At 31.8% G+C, this 24508-nt stretch overlaps 1 long non-coding RNA gene across 2 annotated transcripts; it reads right to left on the reverse strand.

The window, feature by feature from the left end:
• Positions 1 to 8807: 8807 nt before the first annotated feature.
• On the reverse strand, positions 8808 to 23805 carry LOC127725521 (uncharacterized). 2 transcript variants are annotated; one of them, XR_007993019.1, is made up of 4 exons: positions 23613 to 23805; positions 21234 to 21265; positions 10127 to 10411; positions 8808 to 9214 (listed from the first exon to the last, which is right to left on the reverse strand). It is a non-coding gene; the product is annotated as an uncharacterized LOC127725521 (long non-coding RNA). The 2 variants fall into 2 exon arrangements; XR_007993020.1 differs by lacking the exon at positions 23613 to 23805 and adding an exon at positions 23113 to 23324.
• Between the last annotated feature and the right edge of the window lie 703 nt (positions 23806 to 24508).

Consider the following 24508-nt stretch of genomic DNA (forward strand, 5'->3'; position numbering starts at 1 on the left):
CGTACAAATCGACATCGGAATGGTCTTTTCCGGAATGTTTGAAATTACTCCAAAAAACTAACATTTTAATAAAAACAAACATTAAAAAACAATTAGAAAAATAAAACAAATGAAAAGACAAACAGACATAAAGCAAGCAAAGCATAAAAAACCGATGAGAAAGAAATAAAAAAAAAAAATTGAACGAAAAAAAAGACGAAAAGTATCCAAATGGATCAGTATTAGCAGGAACATATATATATTATATACTGTTCCCAGGTATTAGGTGTATTACAATGAATTTGACATGTAAAACCGTCCTTTGCAGTCGGAGATCAATAAGTTTCATAAAAACAAAACAAAACAAAAACAAAACAAAACAAAACAAAACAAAACAAAACAAAACAAAACAAAACAAAACAAAACAAAACAAAAATAAAAGATAATATCTTTAAGTAAAACCAAACACCATACACCCACATAACTTTTGAACACACACACACCGTGACACATATATATAATATGTATAGGTCTAATAGATTAACTGCTGACTATGCAGTATTGGTTTTGCTCATTGTTGAAGGCCCTACGGTGACCTACAGGTGTTAACTTTTAATTCAGTTGGTCTCTGGTGGAGAGTTGTCTCATTTGCAATCATACCACATCTTCTATTTTTTTTATAACCAAACAATGTCATAGTAATTTCCAACTTCAAAGTCATCTCAGTGTACACACAGGTTTGATTTAAAGTCATTTCACTACAGACGAACTTACAACATTTTTTTACATCTTTCGACGACCATGCGCCTAGCATGTAAAGACATAATTCTGTAACCACTACACTTGTTGATCCAATTCTCATTATATCATATATCAGATTTCAGAATGATAAGTTTATATTTTTCTTTGTATGTTGATATGCTTGTATGAATTTGTTAGTGTTTCGTAACCCTCTAAAAGCAGGCTGATACATAGAGAATATCTATGGCTTTTTCAATATCACACCTGTATCAACCTGAGACACCAATATAAATCCCAAGAGCTCTGTTGAGGGTTGATACGGTGTGTGATATTGAAAAGGCCATATCATATATATATATATATATATATGGTGCCTCTTGCAGTTGTGTCACTTTAAATAGTACTGACTCCTCTGCATCAGGCACGAGGATGACATACCAGTTATGTGCAACTTCTTACAATATCTTACCATATCATTAATCATGTTAATGTCCCGATACACATTTTTATATGCACCCACCATGCCATATAGCACCGTCCCTTGGTGCCTCCTGCATTTAAGCTAGATATATTTAGCCTACTCACAGAATTCTTTTTTTTTTTGTTACTTTCTAGAGGTGTGCCTGAGACGAAGGTTTTTATATATACTCCTATATATGTACGAATATGTGAAAACTGTTGTTTCTTATTTGTGTTTGTAACTATATATACTGTATTGTTCATTATATTTGTAAAAAAATAATATTATCATGATATTATATTATGCTCCTTGTGAGCCCATTTGATGGAAATAAAGCATCTTCTTCTTCTTCTTCTTCTTCTTCTTCTTCTTCTTCTTCTTCTTCTTCATATACACTTTATTATATACATGTACCTCAAGTAGAGCTAAACTCTCTTATGTATTTTTCACGAGACATGACGTAATACATATTAGGGATTTGATCAAGATTTTGTAACCGTGACTGATATCGATAACGTGACGTCAAACATATTAGGGGTTTGATATAAAGCCTTTGCAACCATGGCTGATATCGATATCAACACGGATGACTGATACAGCAAGATTGTCATCAATTTTATTACATTTACCTATATTTCCTACTAAGTATATAATAAATTATCTCATTATATGACGATAAAAATTCTCTTTTCTCATTGGTTAAAACGTAGGGAATCTTCTTTGATAAAACGTTATATTCACTGCGGGAAAAATCACGAGAGGTTGATATAAGATTTGGAACAGCTGATAATACATCTAATATGAAAAATGACATGTTATGATCTTTTTATCATATGCTTCAACAATGGAGAAAAATAACAGTTTAATATAGTGACCCTTTTAAGTGGTTCTCAAGTAGAAGTTCAAAAAGTGAAAAGTTTACGGACGACGGACGCCAAATGTAATACATCCGATATGAAATCTTTCTAGCTTTCATATGCCTCAACAGAGGAGAAAAACAACAGTATAATATATTTTTATATTGACGATAAAAAAAAATCAACTAAACATAATGAACACTGTTTGGAAAAGTCAACATTTGTAAAGTAACTTGCTAAATTATGCTGGAAAGTTTGAAAAATGCATTTATTGTATCATTTGTTTTGCATTTTACATAATATATTTTCCTGTTTCCTAATATTTGTTTTGTACCCTACTTTTATTATGTTTTTCACTGAAAACGTACCACTGAGGTGTATTTTCTTGAGATAAGAATAAAAATAAATTTATAATAAATCAAAACAACCAGAACCATGCTCGTACGAATTTTGTAATCCACATATTAAATAGCTTGTTAACTTTATTTTCGCACTCAAACATTAAAATTTACATTTTCAATTGATATCGTTACGTGGAACGATAACTTTGAAAGGTACATGTAAGAACGTAATACAATAAATATCTGGTGGGAAAAGGCACTGATCTCTATGATGAAGGTATAACAGACAGACAAACAGATACTAGTGAAACAATACTGAATACATTTAATACCGTATCAAAAAATGCTCGTAGCAAGTGATTTATTTTATGACGTGGAAGCGTGCTCGACTCGATTCCGGGAGTTCATATCATGGGTTCGAACCGGCAGGGTCAAACCAAAGACTATAAAATTAGCATATGCTGCTTTTCCGCTAAGCATGCGGCGTTAAGGAGTAAGAGCAAAAACTGGTCGTCAGAATAATGTGTCCAGGTAGGGTGACATGTCTTCCTGCGGACTGTTACTGTGAACTTTAAAATCCGACTCAGCGTGTCGGTCTAGCACAAAGCAAGGTTTATATTCATATAACATAAGCATGTCTCGTCCTGAATATGCATTTATTTTGAAAATGGACGTTAAACAACCATATTTTATTTTCGACTTATGAGTTTGAATGTCCCTTTGGTATCTGTCATCTCTCTCATACTTCTATGGTCGGGTTGTTGTCTCTTTGACACATTCCCCATTTCCATTCTCAATTTTATCATCATCTATATGACATTTTTGTTATTGTCAATGCAATGAAACGTGAAGTTTGAAATGAAAGATGGGACCATGGTTTAAGTGTATACATTGTTCTTTCAAAGTGATTAATATCAAGATTAAAAAAAAAGGGAAAATAACACAAATCTAGAAATAGTTAAATATTTGCAAATAACTTTTTATTGAGATCTTCTTTGTGACATTTTCCTTTGACAAATATGCCATTTTAGTATTCTTCACGGCTGTCAATTATTCAGCTAATTTGTTTAAGTTATCCCTTTAACTAAGTGTCGAAGATCTGACACTCAATATGCTAAGGCTGTCTGAACTTAATCTATGACACTTTCTGGCTCTAATTTGAAATAAAGTAAATAAGGTATATAAATATGATATGGCAAAGATATGTTATCAATTGATTTTAATCAGTTGTTTTCAAAATAGAAGGGTTGAATTCACTATAAAAATTGAACTATAAAAACATCCCGATGTAAAATACTGGGTCATAATCCCAGTATATACATCACTGAAGAGACATTAATTTTCGAAATCCGGATATGGTGTACAAAAAATCTTTGCACCTTTGTTTTGCGGTATACCATCTTTGCCGCAAGTTTATTGTTTTCTGTTTGGTATTGAATTTATAGTTAAGATCCATTTATTACACATTGTGATCCGTTTATTTGGCAATCGCCAATGGCAGTCAGCAGGGTTTAAGAACATTTGTTGTTCGACCTGTTAGTCAAATGCGTTTTGTTAAAATATACTTTTTCACTTTTTTGGTCTTTTGGAAAATGTTGTTTGTGCTGTATTTAGACCCCTCTAACAAGAAATTTGTTTTGCATGCACACGTATAAAAATTGCAGTTTTTATCCAACGCAATCAAAGGTTTGAACGTTGTTTTCAATTAAGACTTATTTCTAGATTTTGCTATTGTATATAAAAATAAGAAGTGGTATGATTGCCAATGAGACCAAATGCTCCGAAATGACATTAGTAAAACAATATTAACGAGAAACCTGATCCATGTACAAAACAATAAACGAAAAACAAATATGATATAAAGCAACAAACAACAACCACTGAATTACAGGCTCTTAACTTTGGACATACACATACAGAATGAGGCAGGGTTAAATATTTTGGACCAGTGATGTAACAGCACAACATAAGAACAAACTATAAAAATCAGTTGAAAAGTCTTCACTTATCAGATCGATACAGAGCACAAAATCAAATAACAAAAACACTTAAGACAGAAAGTACAGATCTGAAAGTACTCGCAGTTACTGAAAGCTAGTTCAAAGCTAACTATGTATCTAAGACTAAAATATCCATCAATGCACAGTACAATAGTCTTTGTCGACGGTTATAAATTAAAGCAGATCCCTAAACATGCAAGTCTAGTCAGTTAGTATGCTAAAATCTTCATGACAATAGTTACTAGCCGTAAACTATCGTTTTACCAAAAAAAATTAAAACAATCAATAACATTTCGAGGTTCCCTTTTTTGGAAAATTCTTTGTCCGCAACTTAAATTGGTCACAGCTAAATTTAGACTTATGTTTTTATAAAAATGAACCATCATGTAAACACCATAACATATCATTTCAGCCAAATGAACAAAAACAAAAATCTCAATGTCGGAAAGTAATTGAAACAACAACAAAAAACTGTGACCATTTAAATAATACTTGTGTAACCGGGAGACTGGCTACTTGAATGTAGATGATAACGAGCTGCAACCCACGACCGGTTGCAGACGTTGGCGATTCCAACGTTAGACAATGACTAGGATCTAGCCACTTTCTTGAGAATACTCGCGTAAACTCCACTTGTAGAATTAGACACAAGTCCTATGCAGTAGTTAACAATTTAATGATTTCAGGATGGAATACATACATTTTGTTTTACAAATTGAGCGGATGTTGTCAGTACGAATGCCTGACTCTCACTGAAGTAAGAACTTCCGAAAGCATATTTAAATCAAGAATTTACATGGTTACAATAATAGAAACGAGATTACCGAATGACAATGAAATAATACAATTAGCACTTAAAGGACTAACAAAAGAATATAACAAAAATATGTTGCTTGAGCTTTAGGCTGAATAAGTTAATTGAAAAGACTATAGGAATAATTATTCTTTACATAAGAAAACTTAAGAATTATGTAAAGCTGTGAATTTACCTATTATTTATCAAAAGTATTGTCTTGAAAGAAATTTCCGACTTTGTGAAAATATATATACTGACATGTTACTTATAACACAAAAAGTTCTATACAGAAAAATAGTTACATCATAACCACTTTGACGGACAAATATTGCAAATAAAATGATTTCGATAAAATAATGAATAGTTTAACAACATAAATGACAATTTTTGACCGAGCTTTTTGTCAGTGAAAGTTCAAAAGTATAAGATTTATGAAGAATTCACCTTTTAAATAGTTCCAAATGATGATGCACAATTTACATAAATTATCGCTATATCACACTTGATTCCAAAAAGGAGTTTAAAAAGTTTCTTAATCTTTAATGTTGTAACATATCTGATAGCAAATTTAAGAAATACATTCACACAACAATTAGTAAATTAATGTAATACCTAGCAGTTGATGTCTAAATTTAACTGTGACCAATTTAAGTCATGGACAAGGACTTTTATTCCGTATATTCCACACGTAATCGTGTTTGTAACATTTAGTCAGAGTAGGATTGGCTTCAAATCATTGCAGCAGATTATTGATTTGGTTTAACAAGAAACTGACAATTAACTTCAACGACATTAACATTGAAGATGTGCTGTAACATTTATATAACAAATGTGTATTCCGGTGATATAAAGATATTAATCATGGGGCTTAATTCAGGAATGTAAAACACAGACGGCTTTCATTTATGTTCACATAATTTTCTGTCGCATACATTTATGAAATCTATGTAACATTTGATTTGTTTATGCATCAACAATAATAGGAAACTACCTAATTTGTTCACTTTTGATAATGCCTTATTTTTTTTTGTAAGAGGGAGAATTTGATTAGGGATAAACATGACATATTGAAGACTCAGCAAGACAAGTTCAAAAAATAAAACAAAGATTCTTTTTCATGAACAACTCACACAATTTTTCGTATACTAATACACAATTTGACGCCTACTTTACTGTTCTGTACTCTCTTGCAAACACAAACCACTGATTTGCTGCAATATTTGGAAGACAATTCTATTCTTAATTTATTTGTATAGTTGTTTTTAATAAAGATTGATGTATTATATGTGCACGTTACAGTAAGTAAAAGTATGGAACCTCCATAACACGTACGGTTAAGACCATGAGATGAAGAACAGCAATATAGGGGATATTCCCTTGATTTATGTTTTTTCGTGCACACAAGGTAATTTTGTGTTTTAAATTGATACGCCATAGTCCTTCTTTTCTCTTATAACATATGCATATGCGTATGTGGGAAAATAACCCAAACATCTTAATGATGCCAGGATTGACGACATGCATATCGTACTCACAAGAAGCACTCAATTGAAGATCATTTATCATCTATATTTATACCGCAACCACATATCCTTAATTCGAAATTCCTACCTGTGTTGAATAAATTATTTCCTTATTTGATAGGTGTTCTTTTCATTTTTGATTGATTGATTTATTTATAATGTTCACTTTTTTCTTTATTTCTCAACAAACCATATACAGTGGAATGGTACAGAGAACACAATATTAGTAACAAATCAACATATATGAGACAAGAATGAAAGTCAGTTCATATAATTTTGGTTGCATGTAAGTCAGTTTTCCGGGTGTTTTTGTAATCAGATCCAGATTTTACATACCCACCGTTACAAACTTTTCATCAATTACTCCAAGGGATTCGGATCCTTCCGCATGCAGATCTACTGTATCAATAGCCTTTCAACACTGAGGTTGTGAGTTCGAACCCTTCCACGGCAGGTACGTTCGACTCCAATTTAAATTGACTAGGATTACCAGTTTTCCTGCCGAATGTCGGTGGTTCTCTAGGGGCACTCCGGCTTCCTCCATCATTTAAAACAAACACCCACGATAAAGCCAATAGGGCTGAAAAAGGCGTTAACATACCAACAAATAATCAATCTAAATATATCCAGGTTTGTCTTTTTTATATATATATACATTAAATTACCCAAAATGTTAAATTTGTAAAACAAGCACACGGAACAGTCATGATACCAACGGAACAAGGCAAAATCACATAAGAATTCAAAAGAATCTAATAGGCATGTCAAATAATATCCAAAGAAGGGCACATTGTTTTCAGCCAGAGGGTTTTTTCGAAAATCATAATTTAGGAGAGGCATTAAAAACAAGAGGCTCTCAAGAGCCTGAATCGCTCACCTGTATTTCAGAGGAGAAGATTTTTAAATGTTAGCAAACTTGAAGAACAAATTGTGTAAAATTGTCTTTAAAGGGCAATAACTCCTTAAGGGGTCAATTGACAATTTTGGTCATATTAACATTTTGTAGATCTTACTTTGCTGAACATTATTGCTGCTTACAGTTTATATATATCTATAATAATATTCAAAATAATAACAAAAAACTGCAAAATTTTGTTAAAACTACCATTCCGGTGGCAGCAACCCAACAATGGGTTGTTCGATTCGTCTGATAATTTCAGGGCTGATAGATCTTGACCAATTAAACAATTTTATCCCATGTCACATTTGCTCTAAAAGATTTAGTTTTTGAGATATAAGCCAAAAACTGCATTTGACCCTTATGTTCTAGTTTTAGCCATGGCAGCCATGTTTGTCAATGGATACAAACTTCGGATACAATTTATAAACAAGATACCCTAAGGAACATTTAGTTAAAGTTTGAAGGTAATTGGCCCAGTAGTTTCAGAGGAGAAGATTTTTAAATGTTAGCAAACTTGATGAACAAATTGTGTAAAATTGTCTTTAAAAGGGCAATAACTCCTTAAGGGGTCAATTGACAATAATGGTCATATTAATTGTTTTGTAGATCTTACTTTGCTGAACATTATTGCTGCTTACATTTTATATATATCTATAATAATATTCCAAAAATAACAAAAAACTGCAAAATTTTGTTAAAACTACCAATTCGGTGGCAGCAACCCAACAATGGGTTGTTCGATTCGTCCGAAAATTTCAGAGCTGATAGATCTTGACCAATTGAACAATTTTACCTCATGTCAGATTTGCTCTAAAAGCTTTAGTTTTTGAGATATAAGCCAAAAACTGCATTTGACCCCTATGTTCTATTTTTAGCCATGGCGGCCATGTTTGTCGATGGATCAAAACTTCGGATATAATTTATAAACTAGATACCCTAAGGAACATTTAGTTAAAGTTTGAAGGTATTTGGCCCAGTAGTTTCAGAGGAGAAGATTTTTGAAATAGTTTACGACGACAGACGGACGACAGACGACGACGACAGACGACGACGACAGACGACGGACGACGACGGACGCCAAGTGATGGGATAAGCTCACATGGGTGAGCTAATAAGGATGAGAAAATACATGGAGTTTCAGGCATAAGAACACGTATTAAGCGTAACAAGTGTTTTGTGCAGATTTGCGTTTGGGTGAATGAAACAACATCTATATTGCTATTTAATGAATGAAAATTTAACATGACAATACGAACATTGCATTTAACGTGTGTGAGGAAAGTTTTGTGTTAAATCTGCTTCCACGTCAGACACTATTTCTACATCCTTCCAACGTTTAAATCGCATTTCTAACTTGGTTTTCTCGGTTATTCTATAAAAATCCTTACACGCTAACAGACTTTTGAATCTCCGTTTTGCAGCTACCATGACACATGTTTTCAAATATTCCATTAAATTATACTTTTCAGCCTCAAGAATTTTTTTGACAATTTCTGAAGATGACAAATTATCACCAATTTGTTGAATTTCCTCTGCAAGAAAGTCGTCAGCGCGTTTCAATGTATTTTTTGCCTGGTATTCAAACGCCATTGGAAGAATCCGGTGAACGTTTTCACCTGAAATAAATATATTGTCATACTCTTTAATCATCATTGATATGATAAGCCATTTTTGTATTTCACAAGTTACTGGTTTATTTTATAGAACATCGGAGTAAAATTAGACTGCAATATTTTAAGTATTTGCACGTCTAACGTACGTGCTTTAATTACGCTATATTCATTTTAGTATGCATATTTCTAAAGTGCAATAGATTTATATTACTTGAACTCTTCAAGATTTAATTGTAAACTACATGTTTATTGAAACAGCTGGGATAATACATGCAGATATTGTATCACCCAAGTAGAATTTCAGAAAACAGAATAAGCTATTCCTGGATACGGTTTTCAAGCTAAATCTGTAATTAAGTTGTACAGTACTTTAATTTATCACGAACGAAAATAAATGGGAAGATAATGCATGATATGACATATTCGTGGTCGCTTATAAAAAAGCTACTCGAAACAGTAGTCTAATGTAATATAATGTTCTAAGTAACAGCAGCAATAAACTGTCCAGGATAGTCAGAGAGAAAACCCAGTCTGATAACAATTCGGACCTATCTTGATTCGTTCACTGTTCTAGGTATGGAGAAATCAAAGTTGTAATTTGAATCGGATTGCTCTCAATCTGTTTCCATAGTCATGTACCTATCCCTAGATATAGGTGTTGATGGTCAATAAGTATGTACGGCATTCGTTTTTCAACATCAACGGATGTATATGATTCAGAACGTTTCTGAAAGCTTTGTCTTATTTGGATAACAAGGAGTCAGTCACACATAAAGGACGACTTTTTTAAAACAAGTAAATCATACCATTTATACATGTACACATAGGCATATCTTAACTGCTGTTTCAGTTTTAAGTGTGCATACAAAACATACCATCAATTACAAGTATATGTTCTATAGTGCTAATACTTACTATTCATGGGTTCGAGTACACCAGGCATAGTACATCTAAGAAAATTGACAACATCTTTGCGTCTTTTCCCTTTTATAACTATCTGCTGTTCTCGTTTTCCAAATACAGTTTTACTTAGCCGTTCGAATACAGGAGATTGTGCGAAAAGTTCCTTTTTATCAACAAGCAATGAATTACCCTCCACAACCAAGCATACTTCCGGTATTTCTGCACGCGCAGCTTGCCTTTTCATCCATGTCTCAGTAATGTCATGCTTTGACATTTGATTTGTAATTTTTGCCCAAGCTGAAAAATACAATATACCAAAATGCATGTTAAACTTTTGTCTCATATAAAAAAGGGGTACATAGCAATGTGGGTATACGCCAGTAAGACAGCAGCCCTACGACACAAAAACTAAAAGACATCTAGATGTCAACATACAATATATACAAACTCGAGGTTAATTTATAAATGAAGACCTTCAATGTGTTCAATAATGTTATAAAAAAATCTTCTTCTGAGAAATTCATAAATAAAATGTCTCCAAGTCTAAATCCTGGCCGTCAGCTAGGGTCCTATATCTTTCCAAGAATGCCTATTTTCAAATGAGAGTATCACGGCCTCGCATGGATTTCTAACAGGTTGACAATTCTTAAATTAAATAGATTTTGTCTTTGAACTAGTTAAGAACATTTCTGAATAGCTAGGTAAATTCAGGAAAGCGCTTCGGACGCAACAATATTAAAATTGTTAATCAATTTTCTAGTACTCGGTCGATACCACTGCTAGTGTACTCACAGTCCCCGAGATTATCGCCAGCTCAGTAGTCAGCGTTTCGATACTGACATGATTTATTTCTTAAATTCCCCGTTGACAAATTTAGAAATTATAATTAAGAAACCAAGGTTTCAACTCCCTCCGGCAAAGATGACCTTAGATGTGTTTGGCTTGAAATGTTTAGGTCCGTATTTGTGATACAGCTCTCTAGTTTTTATGTACTTATACGTCATTGGCTTTCAAATTTTTAGGTTTGAGCATTCTGAAAAAAAGGTAAAGCAAGAAAAACGTTTCAAACGCACCAAATTTATAGTGTTAATTTCGTTGACTATCTTTTTATTAACATTTATTTTTTTGAAAAATAAGAAAAAAAGAGGAAAAGGGTGACAGGTGTAATTTTTAATATTAAATAACTTCACTTACCTGGAAATGCAAGGTGTCAATATATATATTGCGTGTGCAATTATTATTGTCATATTTCCATGAATATAACAATTTAAAATATATTCTATATAAATAATCACAAAACCTACAGAATGATATGAGAATATTTGTTAATTTTAATTTAGACCACAGTTTTTCGTCTATGTTTGTACTTTTCGAGACTGTTTGTCATGATTGTTTTATCTTGTATGTTACGTTTACACACACTTCAAGTGATACAATAAGTCATGCTATCTTATATACATATCATATTTGGAATAAACTTAAAAAGAATATATAATATATAAAATTTTTGTCATACCTGTTTGTAGTATGGGTGTTGATCAATTCCGTAAACTTATTAAAATTACCAATAACTATACAAGCTACTTGACAAAAATGTCAAAAATGATTTATTTCTTTTATAGGATTAAAAGATATTGAATTTTTACTGAAAATGTCAATTTCAAAGTTTTATTGATTGGGGAAATGAAAACAATTACTGAAGCCTATCCATGGATAAGTATTCCATGTAATTATAATCCTTAGAAGGAATATTGATACGTGTTTGAATAATTTATCATTCATTGTTATTGAAAGGATTACGGTTTGAAAGGAAATCAAAGCAAGCAATACAAGTAACAGGTACAACAAATGTATGCCGCTGGTAATTATATAATCTTGTAAAAGGAAGTAAAGGGTTGTTGATGTCTTTTTACTTGACGAAAATCAATACTTGCTAGTAAAATTATCAGGCTAATTCTGAAAAGTTGAAAGCAATATTGCTACATTGAATGAACAACTCATAGATATGTAATAAAAAGATATGGTGTAAAAATTGCTCAGACAGCAACTCAACAACACACACATCTTAAAAGATAACATTACAGGCACATTGAGAGAACAACAGCTGAAAACGTGATGGTAAAGTTACCTTGAGAGAACGACGACTTTTAAAAACGTAACGGTAAAGTCACCTTGAGAGAACGACGACTGATAAAGTGACAGTGAAGTCACCTTGAGAGAACGACGACTGATAAAGTGACGGTGAAGTCACCTTGAGAGAACGACGACTGATAAAGTGACGGTGGTGTCACCTTGAGAGAACGACGACTGAAAACGTGACGGTGGTGTCACCTTGAGAGAACGACGACTGAAAACGTGACGGTGATGTCACCTAGAGAGAACGACGACTGAAAACGTGACGGTGGTGTCACCTTGAGAGAACGACGACTGAAAACGTGACGGTGATGTCACCTAGAGAGAACGACGACTGAAAACGTAACGGTGGTGTCACCTTGAGAGAACGACGACTGAAAACGTGACGGTGGTGTCACCTTGAGAGAACGACGACTGAAAACGTGACGGTGATGTCACCTAGAGAGAACGACGACTGAAAACGTGACGGTGGTGTCACCTTGAGAGAACGACGACTGAAAACGTGACGGTGGTGTCACCTTGAGAGAACGACAACTGAAAACATCAAGATAATCATCGGGAGAAACTATAGCTGAAAAAGTTAGAGTAGAGTCACCTTGTAAAAAGTGTAATTGAAAACATGATTGAGAGAAGTATCACTGAAAACGTTACAGTAGAGTCACCTCGAAGAGAACTATAGCTGAAAACTTGAGGGTATAGACACATTCAACTAAAGCGGAACACGTAAAGCTGTGTCACCTTTTTTGTACAAACGACAAGGTACAGTCACCTCGAGAAAAACTATATCTGAAAACGTTTTAGGTACAGCCACCTTGAGAAAATTACAGTCAAAACGGAAATTAACAGTCCCCTGCATTGAGAGAAATCGTTACAATTGATTATCTGAAAGTGAGAGGTTTAGCTAGCTATAAAACAAGGTTTAACCACCATTTACTTCGTCAAATGCCTGTACCAAGTCAGGAATAGGACAGTTGTTTTCCATTCGTTCCGTTGGTTAATATAGTTATGAACGTTTGATTTTGAAGGGTTTTATGGACTTCTCCTCTATCTAATTTATCTTGGAGTTCGGTATTGCTGTTAAAACGGTTTTTATAATTCTAAGACAAGAGTATTAACATCTTTCATTTGTGGACAGTCTTCAACTTAAAAGTACAGTCGTATTTGAAAGAAAAAAAATCTGTACCTGCTGAAAATTAGTACTGGAGAGCAAGCATACACTATAAGTAAAAAATAAACAGATACATAAACAAACGAATAATATGTAAAATGGATAAATTGTCTTGTGATTAAAACAAACTTGTAGAAAACATACAATAGCTAATTATTATATACAATTGCCACCTACTTGCACGTTTGTCAGCCATTTCCAGATTTTTGACTGTTGAGGCTTTGTACTTCAAAAGTCATAACTTAAACTGATCAGCTTTTCCGATTTACAACTTTTATATTACATATATGTCTATGTTTGTATTCAATACAAATGACAATTGATTATGAGGAAATATTTGTAAAAGTTATTATCCTCAGACAAGAATTAAACCTTTCATTTAAAAAGAATTTATGACTGCTAACTTACATTAATAACATGACAACAATAGTCTATTCTATCTGTTTACAAACTGGTTCATTCGCTAATTTATCTTGAATAAAAGAGAAACCAATGTAGGCCTAATCTATTTCACACTATTAAAAACATAAATAAGCTACTATAAATTAATAAAACGAAATGTATACAATCCATTATTTTTTTAATTTCCTAATATTTTATTGACGTGTTGTTTTGATTGCCCCATTTCTTTCATACATTTCAAGTAGAATACCAGTCCATTTAAGAATCGTGCAAATCTAATTAAGACCAATTAGGTGGAAAGAATTAACATAAAATTTTGATATCTTAGGCCAAAGTTTAGCTTTTCTTATGTTTTGAGTCCTCTCGTTGGCAGTTTGAGTTCTATTCGTGTGAGTTTTTATACATAAAAAAATTGTAGACATCTTAAAATAAATTAAATCTACATTTGAACTTAAGTCAGATGAATGTACTAAATCATTATTTGGTTCAAAATTAATAAAAATGAAATATACATATATCGATGTGTAGTTTCCTAGGTAAAAGTTCTGAACGCGAATAATATTGATGTTACAAATTGAACTCAAACGGTATGGTGCAGCTTGAGGTTTTTAATTTTTATGTGTGTTTCACTCTTAATTTCTGGTTAGTACGTTTTGAAAAATTGACGTGACACGAGAAAAAAGAAAAAGAAGACAATTCCTTATAATAAAAATATATGCACATATACCAGGAGAGATATGATTTCTATAGAAAGCACCATAAACCTCACGATGTGTGATATCACTTGAAATATCCTTGATAGTTCATTGTAAAATGTTTCCCATTTATTTGTCCTGGTAATATAATGGAAACAAATATTAATTAATTTCATCTATACCAATACTGCAACTGATTTACAAAATAATCTTGTGTAGCCGATCTTTAGACGTAACACAACATTTCGATGTCGGTCCGACTGGATAAAATCAAGAAGGAATAGTTTTCGCTCCTGAAACTTTTTTTTAGCAGTCCAACAAGACCGGACAACGAACTCAAACAAAACGTACAGTAATATATTAATAATACCAATATTCAAATTTAAAGCACAAGTGATTAAAGAATTAAGAAGATTAACAGATGCCAATAGATATATTAATTATAGATTAAAAGAGTAGTAAGGGTTCAATGCAGGTTATGACACATATTTATAAATTATTGTCAAAACTGTCAAAGAGGATAACTAATAAAATAAATAGAATTAAAATCCAGTCTTTTGTCAAAGATAATTAATTCATGTAAAACACAAATGTCTGAAATTACGACAAAATCCGAAATAATAAAAAAAAAACTGCCAAATATGAAAATGGAGTAAAACAATAAAAATAATGAAATGTTGTTAAAAACTAATTTCAAAAATTCCGATCAAAGATATATACGAATATTTAATTTGATCTAAAGGCATTATACAATTCATAGGCGTTAAAACTTTACCCCCATATATACAATTCATTTTATTCACAAATACAGAAAGCTAGTTCTTAGTCTTAGTTTTATTATAGTAAGATAATTAACAATCAACGTTTTTTTCTATATTCGTACATCATTTAAATAACGTCAAATGATTTAGTATCGAATTCTCCTCTGGAGAAAAAGTGACAAATTGCAATCTTATGCTATGGTCAGCTGTAACATGGAAACTACACATTTTGTAGGAGTATCAAAATAAACAAATTTTATATTAAACAAAGATGAGATGCATTTGTATTCAACCCATAAAAATTTATAGATTTAACAAAAAACCGTTACACGTACAAAAACTATGAGCAAGATCGTAAACCAGAACGATTATTTCATAGTGGCCTGCGTTTAACAAATAATCAGATTTCAGTATAAAGTGTGTTTTGATCTAAGCAACATGATACATTTATTAGTTGTAATTGGCTTTGAACTAGCTTTCAGTAACTGCGAGTACTCTAAGATCGGTGCTTTGTTTCTTAGGTCTTTTTGCTAGTTTTTAATTTTGTGCTAACAAATTTGTTCTTTGTGGTGATATTTCAACTGATTTTTACAGTTTGCACATATGTTGTGCTGCTGCATCATTGCCCCATGTTGGTGGTCGGGGGATGTTGAGTGCTTGTTTTATATGTTTTATACGTACTAAGTCAGGGTCCTTTAATTCAGTAGTTGTCGTTGGTTGCTGTCTATCATAATTATGTGTTTCTCATTTATTGTTTTGTACAAAAAGTTGGTTTTCTCGTTTAAATTGATTTAGATTTTTTCATGTAGGTGTATTTTTAGACCATACGGTATCAGTTTTGATCATTGTTGAAGGCCGTACGATGACCTCTAGTTGCTTACATCCACGTCATTTGGACTCATACCACATCTTCCTCTTTTCATTTTCTATGATTAATCTTTTTCTTTATACAACAACATTTATCAACAGTGGATCATGGGATTAATATGAGAACTTAAGACCAGAATAGTGCGAGTAACCAAGTTAGGATAATCCCATGTCATGCACCGTCGCGCTCGTCAATTAAAAGGCACTGCATATTTGAAAATCATACTTTAGAAAGAACTTTATAGTCTAAAAATTGTCTTAATTTTTTTCCGGGTCTTGTCTATTTTACTTTTATTCAAATAACACTAAAATACTTAGTGACAGTCTCTCTTATGTTTTCTCTTTCTTTAAACACAGAGAAATGTTATTGAAACTTCAAAGTCAATCTAATTAGGATATTGATCTCTAGTTTCGTTATGCGACGAGTAAGCGAGTTACGATAGATCTGATTTTTACTCAAATTGCTTCAAAGTGAGTGTAAATTTTGATTCGAGCGATATAAACATTGCTATTTTAGGTGTGTCAAATACTTGCCTAGCTGTGGAGTATAATTCCGGTATACTGTATACGACAGTCTCACATAAATAAAAACCTACTGCTATATTATATTTGCCTGCGGTTAGTTTTTTCAGTCGGTTTCATTTGTCAATAAATAAGTTTACTTAGTCACCTTTTTTTATCTGACTGACACAAGAGATTCATACAACTAAGCCTGATCTTTTCAATTACTTCATAAAATTCAATATAGTAAAGTAAATAAGACTCCATGTTCACATGCCAGCCTATACATGACTACGGAGCAAAATCGATTAAATACTATCTAGAACAGTTTTTGTCATATTTAATTTATTCATGTATACAATGTATATCAAAAACATTCAGTCGTACCGTATTTTAAAAATTCATTTTATGTCCTTTTTAGTGTCAGATTTAATCTACAAGTAAGTTATTTAAGTTAGAGGTGGTGACTATGACACGTTTTTACTAAACATGCAACTTTAGATATTTTTAATTTAAATTTTATAATTGTACTCGACGTATTTATAAAAATTGTTCACCGAAATGCAAATTACCGTGATCTGCCGCTTTTTTCCTTCAAATCGATAACTATAATTTCCCCCAAATATCTGTATATTAATGTCTATTTATCTCTAGTTGTATCTCACATTATAGGGATATATTTATTTCATGGATAAGTACATATTTATCTCAGGTCGATCTGTATTTATCCCATATATTTGTATCTATTCATTTCACATCGGTACCTATTTATTTCTCATTGGTATCTATTGATCTCATATCGACATCGTTTTCTTATATAGATATATTGAACTTTTATATTCATCACTTATACCTTATTTCAGTATCTATATATCTTTTAGCAATATTATTAAACTGACATCAGTACCTACTCATTAGTATACTTTATCTGCTAACGTTATCTGTTTTATCTATTTATTTCATATATCGGTATCTATTTATTTCATATATCAGTATCTATTTATCTCATATATTGGTATCTATATTTATATAACATATCGGTATCTATTCATCTCATATATCGGTATCGTTTATCTCATATATCCCTATTTATTTACATACATATATCTCATATAGGTATTTATCTATCTCTTATATCGGTATGATTATCTGATATCGATATCAGTTTCTTACCTATCTTATACTTGTATCTATTTTTCTCAAAGTGATATCATTTAACTCACATCGATATCTATTCATCTCAATACATGATTGGTACCTTTTATCTCAACATATGATTGGTACGTTTTATCTCACCGCTTAATTGGGACCTTTTATCTCACCGCATGATTGGTACGTTTTATATCGCCGCATGATTGGTACTTTTATCTCACCGCATGATTGGTACTTTTATATCGCCGCATGATTGGTACGTTTTATCTTGCCGCATGATTGGTACGTTTTATCTTGCCGCATGATTGGTACGTTTTATCTTGCCGCATGATTGGTACTTTTATTTCACCGCATAATTGGGACCTTTTATCTCAACGCATGATTGTTACTTTTATCTTGCCGTATGATTGGTACATTTTATCTCACTAAAGTTGAGAATGGAAATGGGGAATATGTCAAAGAGACAACAACCCGACCAAAGAGCAGACAACAGCCGAAGGCCACCAATGGGTCTTTCCATTAACTAGTATGTTATAAGAGCATAAACCTGAAGCACGGGGAGACACTGCATGATTAGTAACTTTTATCTCACATTGGTATCAATTTCTAACATCGGATTCTTTTTATGCATATCGATTCCATTATCTCATATACTGATACTACATTTTGTATTATATCATACGGGTATCTTTTTATCTCATATAGGTATAAATTTGTCTCAAGTCGGTTTCTCTTTATCTCACATTTGTATCATTTATTAATTTAGTCATCTTGGTGCAGAATTTTACACCGATGTTAAATTCCGTACACCGCTAATTGTACCAAGATAACGAAGATAGCAAGATTCTTGCGACATAAGAAATAACTATTTACATCATATACAAATAGAAGTATCAATTTTTCCTTGAATAAAAATATTGCATACAAGTATTGTTTAAGACTTTTTGAGGACGTCATATGAAATTTGTTACAAATGCTGTATTCCGAGTGTATCTGTCAAAGTTGTAGTCTCAGTATTTTTTTATTCGTCGTTATACATATTCACAAAATTTTATTGTGTTTGTGGAGTCCTCGGTGGCCGAATACAAAGTGAACAAATTTGTTTATCTACTGTATCACTGGCCTGTCAACACCGATGTTGTGAGTTCAAACCCTGCACTTGAGAGGTGCGTTCGGATGCAATCTTGATTGACTAGGACTGTCAGTTTTCCTACCGAAGTTCCACTACGGCTTCCTCTATCTTTAAAAATTTACCGCCATGATATAGCTAATTGTGCATAAAATTACTTTAAGCACCAACAATCAATCAATCAATAATTCTGTTTAAGTTTATGCTACAACTACAACACCAGAGGTAAATACTACATGTAATTATGATTATAGTGAAAACACGGGAGTTTTCAGCTTTCTTCTTTTTAGTTATTTGACTGTAGGTTCGTGTTTTAAAGAACATCTGTATTTTGAGAGGATCAGTAACACAGATGGTATCAAAAGTTAAACTTTCATCCAGATTTGATTAAAGTGGCTTAATATATCTGTCACAATGCCTTAGATTAACCTTTTAATTCCGTTAATCCTTCGGCATATTTTAAGACGTATAAATGTACTAAGCATAGATACAAACTTCTGAACTTGGTCTTTCGACCGCATTCATAATTTTGAATTTGATATCTGAAGCCACAAATAATCAGCTATTTATTAATTCTTTCTTATTTTTTGTTTATCTTTTGTGTGTTTTGCTTAGTGTTGGTTTTGTGTGTTTGCCTTGGTTCTGTATTTGTTTGTTGCGGTTGGTTTATGTGATAAAGCTGTTTGAAGAATGGGGTGGGTTGGTTATATGGATATTAGTCGGGTTTGGTCACTGCCCATGATTTCAGTCGTTTATTTCATGACGGTTTTACTTTGTAATACATCACCGTCGGGAAACCAAACAATTTGATAAATGAATGATGTTAATTCGCAAGTTTTGTAATATGAATAAGAATCAAAACATTAAACAAATGGTCAATGCTATGGTCTCCTGAGAATGAGTTTTATATTTTTGTAAATAAGTATATCAACGCACATTCAAACAAGCCAAAGCAATCACACTATAATTGAGGAAAAAAATATGAAAATAAGTTTTCCTACTCCTATTCGTAAAAGGGGAATTATAATATCAGTAAATAAACAAAACGAAAAATGTCACAACCTATCCATGATCGTTCGTCATTGAGTGACATGATTCAAATTATATTAGAATGACACATTTTCTGTTTTCCCTAAAACATGGTTTCTCGGAAGAACTACCGAGATAGTCTTGATTAAGAATTTTGTCTATAATTTTTATAAATGAGATAGCACATGCGTGAACAGCATTTACTTTAAAAAAGACAAAACATACACAATGCCTTGAAAGGGTCAAAAGTTTGGCAGGGCTGCATTTAATAACATTTTGTATTTAATTTTATGAAAATCTTTATGGTACTTTGCACTGAAAAAGGGGCAGAATTGTCTAAATTGTGAAAGATTTTTCTAATTTAAACTTCAACTGATTTCATGGGCAAAATAATGATAATATTTCATATAACATATCGCAATGAACTAAAACTGGATTTTTTTTTCGGATAGTGCTAAACTATTCTAATCACCATTAGTATAGCAAAAATATGCGATAATTTAAGACTACAATACTACATAAACAGAGATTAGATATTCCTATAACCCAACTAAAATGTGTGAAAATGTAAAACTATACTACTAGATATATATAAATATATGACACATCCTATAACCCAGCTAAAATATGTGAACATGTAAAACTATACTACTAGATATATATAAATATGACACATCCTATAACCCAACTAAAATGTGTGAAAATGTAAAACTATAATACTAGATATATATAAATATGACACATCCTATAACCCAACTAAAATATGTGAACATGTAAAACTATAATACTACATATATATAAATATGACACATCCTATAACCCAACTAAAATATGTGAACATGTAAAACTATACTACTAGATATATATAAATATGACACATCCTATAACCCAACTAAAATATGTGAACATGTAAAACTATAATACTACATATATATAAATATGACACATCCTATAACCCAACTAAAATATGTGAACATGTAAAACTATAATACTACATATATATAAATATGACACATCCTATAACCCAACTAAAATGTGTGAAAATGTAAAACTATAATACTACATATATATAAATATGACACATCCTATAACCCAACTAAAATATGTGAACATGTAAAACTATAATACTAGATATATATAAAGATTACACATCCTATAACCCAACTAAAATATGTGAAAATGTAAAACTACAATACTAGATATATATAAAGATTACACATTCCTATAACCACCTACACGTACATGTATATAATACTTTACAACACTGATTTTAGATACTTACAATATAAACGTAGTGTCAAAACGTACCAACTCCTTAAAATATATAATGTATCTTATGAAAATATTTCCGTTTTTAATGAATTATATACATCGATTAAACCTAAATTGATGACTTTTTAATAGTTTGCCTAAAAAAATCTAATACAATTCTCACAGATCACTGAACACTGAATATATATAAATATATACAAGAAACGATATTATGTAACGAAGATACAATTAACTATATGCATTGCAAAGAGAAAGGACATTTAAATGTTATGTCTGCATGCAAAATACGCAAGGTTAAGAAAAGATAGCACTTGTACTTGCTATTTAGGGGTCACCAAAAAAAATGACTCCAATCGATTACATTCAGCCCTTATCTTATAGAAACATATCAGTTTTAAAGAAGAAAAAAGATGAACCAAAAGTTAATGTGATGTAGACACCGCTTGTTTAGTATTTAACTCAAGCAAAGAAGTATAAACTTTACAAATACACAATTACTGTAGTTTTCCTTAAAATATTTGCATTGAGTCTGTATACAAAATGTGTTACATACATTTTGAGAACTGTCGAATAGCAAGAAAAAAACTACAATGTACAGCATTGTTAATGAATGGTGTTAAATTTGGTTTCTTGTCATTTTGTCAAGGTGCTTGAGGCATAAACCCCCCTTTTTGTTGCGTGTGTTTAAGATGTATCTATTATATTTTCTTTAATATGTCGATTCATATTTCTTTTGTTTATGTGTTCTAGCTGTTATTCATTCAATAAATGAATCTTAAAACATAGAAATAAGAAGATGTGGTATGACTGCAAATGAGACAACTCTCCACCAGAGACCAAATGACATACAAGTTACCGTCAACGTACGGCCTTCAACAATGAACAAAACCCATACCGCATAGTCAGCTATAAAAGGCCACGAAATGGCAAACATAAAACAATTCAAACGAGAAACTAAAACAAAACAATGAACGAAAAACAAATATGATATATAGCAAAAACGACAACCACTGAATTACAGGCTCCTGACTTGGGACAAACACATACAAAATGTGGCGGGTTAAACTAGTTTGCTGGCGCTAACCCCCTACCCCCTCCCCCCCCTCTCTCTCTCTCTCTCTCCGTGGTGTAACAGTACACCATAAGAACAAACTAAAAAATCAGATGACAAGGGCTTACTGATCGGATCGATCCAAAGCAGAAAACATCTAACGAATACACAGACCGGATGTGGCGGGGTATTTATACATCCCCACAACAAAAAAGACACCAAGTACAGATCTGAGAGTACGAGCAGTTACTGGCAGCTAGTTCAAAGCCAATAACAACTGATAAAAAAACCATGTATTTAGAGTAAAATATCAATCAGTACACAAATACCTGGCTTTTATACGTACTGCCCCTCTGCTGAAAAAGTAGAGGGGTAGTACATATAAACAAGGATTTGGATAGACTATACAAATCCTTGGTATACACGACGGTTCTTGTAAGATTGAATGGATAAGAATAAGAACACATAAAGTAAGAAAGAATAAGTAATTACCAAGAATATTTAATAAAAACAATAGTAAACAAACAAATAAGAAATAAATAAATTGGGGGACTATGAATTGGGGGCCATGTCTTGAGTTGTTATTTTGGAAAACCCCTTGGTAGTTTAGTTGATAAGATTTATGGATAAAAATGATCTTATCCACTCTAACCCTTGTTTATACCTTTAAATCGACATAAAATGGAAACGTCAATTGTTTCAATCTATAATCTATTATGTGAAAATTATTTAAACACCATTGTAATTAGCTCTTACTTAGTACTATGATTACTGTCAACAAAACCTACAAAACTTAAGTCCTGTAAATGCCCGTAGATAAGTAAATACAAGTGTTTACCTTCAATGACTGCGTATATTTGCCAAATATGTTAATCCTTACATCTCAAGAATAATACTTCAAAAAATAGAAGTAATTTCATTCCATCAAAAATTGAAATGTCTCTCTTCTTGTTTTGTTGATAGGTAACAAAAAGTATCACATTTGGTGCATGTTTAATCCGGTGCATTGAATAATATCCAATATACTTATAGAATTCATTTTACTTACGGGTCAGGAAATATAATTTGACATAGACGTAAGAAATTCTAAACTTGATATGATAGTATTTTTCTATAGGTTTAAAGGAGATGATAAAAATGTTGACTTTATGACTTGCAACCAATAAACGTTCTACTTCAGTAGAATAATCAAAGAGGAACTAAGCATAAATATTCAGAGACAAAATTACTAAAGGAAATTAAAGTTATTAGAAAGAACACATAAAATCTGAAGATGCAACAATTACATGTTGTTTTGTGAATTGATAACACCATTTTTAATTAAATAACAATATTTACCTGATCTTTTCATCATATCTGCTGAAATTATCCAAAAATAAATAAAAATTGAGAGAATAAATCAATCAATACACTGACAATCAATGTTGGAGTTCACTTATCGTTTTATTCACGTCTTTATTTAAAATACAATACAATCTTTTTTATTGTCGTATAATGAATGGAACGTATATTTAAATCGATTCGACTTTTCTTGTAAAGGATATCGCTATGTTAAATGTACAATCCAATTTAATTGAAAGGGAATTTTGTGCAGTTAAATGTAATAGCTGTTTTATGGCGATAAAAAAAAAAGTTTTATTTTGGCCTTTAATATGAGTTTGAAATGATCTTATTCATAGTTGCTATGGAAACACAATATAAAACTACTTTGATATGTATTGATGCGTACTATTTCAATGTTTAAATGACATTTGAAAAAAAAACATTCATTTGTATTACTTGTTATACAATTTTGTTAACTGCTGTAACGCACAGTGTTTAAAATTACAAGAAACATCATTAGTACATATATGTCTCTAATTGTATCTAACATTTTTCGGACTTGCAGGACATCATGGTAGATCTTTATTTACCACTTGTTTAGACTTGGAACGAATTATAGATTGAAATATTATATACAATAAACAATAATCATTATTGTTTATTGCTGAGGACGGTATGTTGATCTCAAGATGTCGTTTGCTTCTTTTGTTGTTTGGTTGCCGTCTCATTGACGTACATTTTCAAAACTTCTTTTATGCATGGATATTTCCCATGCAGATTGTTGTTGTTAAGTTTTTAAAAAAAGGTAGTTTTCTATTTTGTACTGGACATATCACTTATGTATACGTTACCTCTATCGGTTTTCTCCAGTTCAGTTTAGGTCCCTAGGTTATACAACTCATTGTTTTACA

This window comes from Mytilus californianus, unplaced genomic scaffold (assembly GCF_021869535.1).
Source record: "Mytilus californianus isolate M0D057914Y unplaced genomic scaffold, xbMytCali1.0.p SCAF_15, whole genome shotgun sequence".
NCBI classification, from domain to species: domain Eukaryota; kingdom Metazoa; phylum Mollusca; class Bivalvia; order Mytilida; family Mytilidae; genus Mytilus; species Mytilus californianus.